Source organism: Pseudorca crassidens, chromosome 17 (genome assembly GCF_039906515.1).
Source record: "Pseudorca crassidens isolate mPseCra1 chromosome 17, mPseCra1.hap1, whole genome shotgun sequence".
NCBI classification, from domain to species: Eukaryota; Metazoa; Chordata; class Mammalia; order Artiodactyla; family Delphinidae; genus Pseudorca; species Pseudorca crassidens.
Genome location: NC_090312.1, coordinates 30,262,768 through 30,268,767, shown reverse-complemented (window position 1 = coordinate 30,268,767; position 6,000 = coordinate 30,262,768). Strand labels below are relative to the sequence as shown.

General features: G+C 36.5%; 1 non-coding gene across 1 annotated transcript; it reads left to right on the top strand.

The window, feature by feature from the left end:
• The first annotated feature begins 1,671 nt into the window (after window positions 1-1,671).
• Window positions 1,672-1,862, top strand: LOC137210811 (U2 spliceosomal RNA). Its single transcript, XR_010936740.1, has one exon. It is a non-coding gene; the product is annotated as a U2 spliceosomal RNA (small nuclear RNA).
• Window positions 1,863-6,000: the final 4,138 nt, after the last annotated feature.

Here is a 6,000-nt window from a genome sequence, read left to right as displayed (position 1 = left end):
TCACCCTGATACCAAAACCAGACAAAGATGTCACAGAGAAAGTAAATTACGGCCAATATCACTGATGAACGTAGATGCAAAAATCCTCAACAAAATACTAGCAAACAGAATCCCACAGCACATTAAAAGGATCATACACCATGATCAAGTGGGGCTTTTCCCAGAATGCAATGATTCTTCAGTGTATGCAAATCAATCAATGTGTTAAACCATATTAACAAATTGAAGGAGAAAAACTATATGATCACCTCAATAGATGCAGAAAAACTTTCAACAAAATTCAACACCGATTTATGATAAAAACCCTCCAGAAAGTAGGTATAGAGGGAAGTTACCTCCACATAATAAAGACCATAAATGACATACCCACAGCCAACATCATTCTCAATGGTGAAAAACTGAAACCATATCCTCTAAGATCTGTAACAAGACAAGGTTGTCCACTCTCACCATCATTATTCAACATAGTTTTGGAAGTTTTAGCCACAGCAATCAGAGAAGAAAAAGAAATAAAAGGAATCCAAATTGGAAAAGAAGTAAAACTGTCACTGTTGCAGATGATATGATACTATACATAGAGAATCCTAAAGATGCTACCAGAAAACTACCAGAGCTAATCAATGAATTTGATAAAGTTGCAGGATACAAAATTAACGCACAGAAATCTCTTGCATTCCTATACACTGATGAAAAATCTGAAAGCAAAATTAAGGAAACACTCCCATTTACCATTGCAACAAAAAGAATGAAATACCTAGGAATAAACCTACCTAAGGAAACAAAAGACCTGTATGCAGAAAACTATAAGACACTGATGAAAGAAATTAAAGATGATACCAACAGATGGAGAGATATACCACGTTCTTGGATTGGAAGAATCAACATTGTGAAAATGAGTATACTACCAAAGCAATGTAGAGATTCAATGCAATCCCTATCAAATTACTAATGGTATTTTTCACAGAACTAGAACAAAAAATTTCACAATTTGTATGGAAACACAAAAGACCCCGCATAGCCAAAGCAATCTTGAGAAAGAAAGACGGAGCTGGAGGAATCAGTCTCCTGGACTTCAGACTATACTACAAAGCTACAGTAATCAAGACAATATGGTACTGGCACAAAAACAGAAATATAGATCAATGGAACAGGATAGAAAGCCCATAGATAAACGCACGCACATATGGTCACCTTATTTTTGATAAAGGAGGCAAGAATATACAATAGAGAAAAGACAGCCTCTGCAACAAGTGGTGCTGGGAAAACTGGACAGCTACATGTAAAAGAATGAAATTAGAACATTCCCTAACACCATACACAAAAATAAACTCAAAATGGATTAAAGAACTAAATGTAAGGCCAGACACTATACAACTCTTAGAGGAAAACATAGGCAGAACACTCTATTAAATAAATCACAGCAAGATCCTTTTTGACCCACCTCCTAGAGAAATTGAAATAGGAACAAAAATAAACATATGGGACCTAATGAAACTTAAAAGCTTTCGCACAGCAAAGGGAAACATAAACAAGACCAAAAGACAACCCTCAGAATGGGAGAAACTATTTGCAAATGAAGCAACTGACAAAGGATTAATCTCCAAAATATACAAGCAGCTCATGTAGCTCAATATCAAAAAAACAAATAACCCAATACAAAAATGGGCAGAAATCGCTTCTCGGCCTTTTGGCTAAGATCAAGTGTAGTATCTGTTCTTATCAGTTTAATATCTGATACGTCCTCTATCCGAGGACAATATATTAAATGGATTTTTGGAATTAGGAGATGGAATAGGAGCTTGCTCCGTCCACTCCACGCATCGACCTGGTATTGCAGTACTTCCAGGAACGGTGCACTCCCCTTCGGGGGAAACTTTTGGTTGTCAAAAAAAGAATGTAATAATTCAAGTGCTTTGCTGTTCAGAATACAAAAATGGGCAGAAAACGTAAATAGACATTTCTCCAAAGAATATATACAGATTGCCAACAAACACATGAAAGGATGCTCAACATCACTAATCATTAGAGAAATGCAAATCAAAACTACAGTGAGGTACCACCTCACACTGGTCAGAATGGCCATCATCAAAAAATCTAGAAACAATAAATGCTGGAAAGGGTGTGAAGGAAAGGGAACTCTCTTGCACTGTTGGTGGGAATGTAAATTGATACAGCCACTATGGAAAACAGTATAGAGGTTCCTTAAAAAACTAAAAATAGAAGTACCATATGACCCAGCAATCCCACTACTGGGCATATACCCTGAGAAAACCATAATTCAGAAAGAGTCTTGTACCAAAATGTTCATTGCAGCTCTATTTACAATAGTCAGGACATGGAAGCAACCTAAGTGTCCATTGACCGATGAATGGATAAAGAAGATGTGGCACATATATACAATGGAATATTTTTCAGCCATAGAAGGAAACGAAATTGAGGTATTTGTAGTGAGGTGGATGGACCTAGAGTCTGTCATACAGAGTGAAGTAAGTCAGGAAGAGAAAAACAAATACCATATGCTAATGCATATATATGGAATTTAAAAAAAAAAAAAAGGTTCTGAAGAACCTAAGGGCAGGACAGGAATAAAGATACAGACGTAGAGAATGGACTTGAGGACACAGGGAGGGGGAAGGGTAAGCTGGGATGAAGTGAGAGAGTGGCATGGACATATATACACTACCAAATGTAAAATAGATAGCTATTGGGAAGCAGCTGCATCTCACAGGGAGATCATCTCGGTGCTTTGTGTCCACATAGAGGGGTGGGATAGGGAGGGTTGGAGGGAGACACAAGAGGGAGGAGATATGGGGATATATGTATAGCTGATTCACTTTGTTATACAGCAGAAACTAACACACCATTGTAAAGCAATTATACTCTAATAAAGATGTTTAAAAAAAGAAGAAGAAGAAGAGGAAGAAGAAGGAGAAGAGGAAGAATGAGATAAATATGTGAGGTGATTGTGTGTTTAACTAGATTGGAGGAATCCTTTCACAATGCATATATATATTGAATCAACACAATGTACACTTTAAATATCTTATAATTTTATTTGTCAATTATACCTCAATAAAGCTGAAAAACACTGTTAAAACTAATAAATAATTTCAGTAAAGTTGCAGGATACAAAATCATGCGGGTTTCTATACACTGACATTGAACTATCTGAAAAGAAATTTTTTTTAAATTCCATTTATAATAAGCATCAAAAACAATAAAATAGAAATAAATTTAACCAAGGAGGTGAAAGAGCTGTATACCAAAAACTATAAAACAATGATGAAAGAAATTGAAGAAGAAACAAATAAATGGAAAGATTTTTTCGTGTTTATGGCACAAAAAAGCCACTAATACTGTTAAAAAGTCCATGCTGCCCCAATCCATCTATAGATTCAATGCAATCTCTCTCAAAATTCCAATAGCATTTTCCTAAAATTTGTGTGGAAAAGACCCTAAATAGCCAAAGCAATCTTGAGGAAAAAAGAACAAAGCTGCAGGCATTACATGTCCTGATTTCAAACTATACTATAAAGCTATAGTAACCAAAGCAGTATGGTCCTGGCATAAAAACAGACACATAGCACAATGAAACAGAATGAAGACCCCAGAAATAAACCCATTCATATACAGTCAACTAATATTTGAAAAAGGAGCCAAGAATATTCAATGGGGGAAAAATAGTTTCTTCAATAAATGATGCTAGGAAAACTGGATATTCACATGCAAAGTAATGAAATTGGACCCCTATCTTATATCACTCACAGAAATTAACTCAAAATAGACTAAAGACCTAAATGTAAGACTGAAACCATAAAATTCCTAGAAGAAAACATAGGGAAAACCTCCTTCACATCAATCTTGGTAATGATTTGTTTGATATGACACCAAAAGCAGAAGCAACAAAAGCAAAAATAAACAAGTGGGACTACACTAAACTAAAAAGTTTCTGCATAGCAAAAAAAACAATCAACAAAATGAAAGGGCAACCTGTGGAATGAAAGAAAATATCACAAACCATATAGTTAAGGGCTTATTATTCAAAATATAGAAGGAACTTACACAACTCAATAGCAAAAACACCAAATAATTTGATTAAAAAGTGTGCAAAGGACCTGCACAGACATTTTTCCAAGGAAGACATAAAGATGGCAATAGAAAGGTGCTAAACATCACTAATCATCAGGAAAATGCAAATCAAAACCACAATGAGATATCACCTCACACATGTCAGAATGGTTAGTATCAAAAGACAAGAGATAACGAGTGCTGGCAAGGATGTGGAGAAAAGGAAAGACTGGAACACTATTGATAGAAATGTAAATTGGTACAATCACTATGGAAAACAGTATAAAGGCTCCTCAAACAATTAAAAATAGAACTACCATATGATACAGCAATCTCACGCCTAAGTATAAACCAAAGGAAATGAAATCACTATCTGAAAGAGATACTGCACTCCATACACGTTGCAGCATTATTCACAATATCCAAGACATGAAAACAACCTAAGTAGCCATCAACAGATGAAGGCATAAAGAAAATGTGGTGTATATAAACAATGGAATATTATTCAGCCATGAGAAAGAAGGAAATCTTACCATTTGCAACAATATAGATGAAACTTGAGGGCATTATGCTAAGTAAACCAAGTCAGAGAAAGACATACCAGTATCACATATATGGAATCTAAAAAAGCCGAACTCATAGAAACAGAGAGTCAGTTGCTGATTGCCAGGGGCTAGAGGGTTGAACAAAAGAGATGTTAGTCAAAGAAACAAACTTCTATTTATAAAATGAATCAGTTATGGAGATTTTATGTACGGCATGATGATTACAGTTGACTATGTTGTATACTTGAAAGCTGCTAAGAGAGTAGAACTTAATTGTTCTCACCACAAAAATTAAAAACATGGTAACTATGTGAGGTGAAGGACATGTTAAGTAACCTTATGGTGGTAATCATTTATATGTATATGTACACCTTACTCACAAAATGTTACATGTCCATTTTATCTCAATAAAGCTAGAAAAAAATAAAAGAAGCCTCAAGAGGAAAAGGGGATGCCATATCTATATTGGGAAAACAATTCATAGAAATTCATTTCTGTCTCACTAGCCAGAGTATTATCACTTCTTGCTTCAAAAGAGCTGCCCAGAACAAAATAGGGACTCTATAAAAGAAAAAGAAAAGGAGAGTTGTTGTAAGTAGATGACCATTTGTTTCTGCAACACTGAGAGTCGAAAGAAGGGAGAAAGTTCTTGGAAATGGTTTCATGGAGGAAGTGAAACAAGAGCTTGATCTGGAAAGGTGGCAGGATCTGGATATCCCAAAGAAGACAGAAGGAGTTTGCTCCAGTGGCATCAACAGCATGACCAGAAGTGGAAGTCAGATTTGAATGATTAGCCTGACATATTCAGAGAACAGATTAAGGGAAGAATATGGCTGGGAACAATGAGAGAACAATGAATAGGTGGAGTGAGTTCAAGTGGTGGATTTTTTTTTTTTTTTTTTGCGGTACGCGGGCCTCTCATTGTTGTGGCCTCTCCTGTTGCGGAGCACAGGCTCTGGACACGCAGGCTCAGCGGTCATGGCTCACGGGCCCAGCTGCTCCGCGGCATGTGGGATCTTCCCAGACCGGGGCACGAACCCGTGTCCCCTGCATCGGCAGGTGGACTCTCAACCACTGTGCCACCAGGGAAGCCCAAGTGGTGGATATCTTTGACAGGAAGACTTTGGACTTGATGTGGAGCATATTAAGGATCTACCAAAATTTTGAAGCAAGAGGAAGAATGTGTTTAATAGTTTAAGAAAACTTTTTTTCTTTGTAGAATGTGGTACAGATTAAAGTGGAAAGAGATTGGATCTATTTGCTTATGAAGTCACTGAAAAACATTCAAGTGCTTTCACTGCATCAGTTATGGTTGTTGCCCAGCTGAAGGTCTTAGAGTTACCTTAACACAAGTGTTTCCTGACTAATGGTTCACAAACTGGCAATC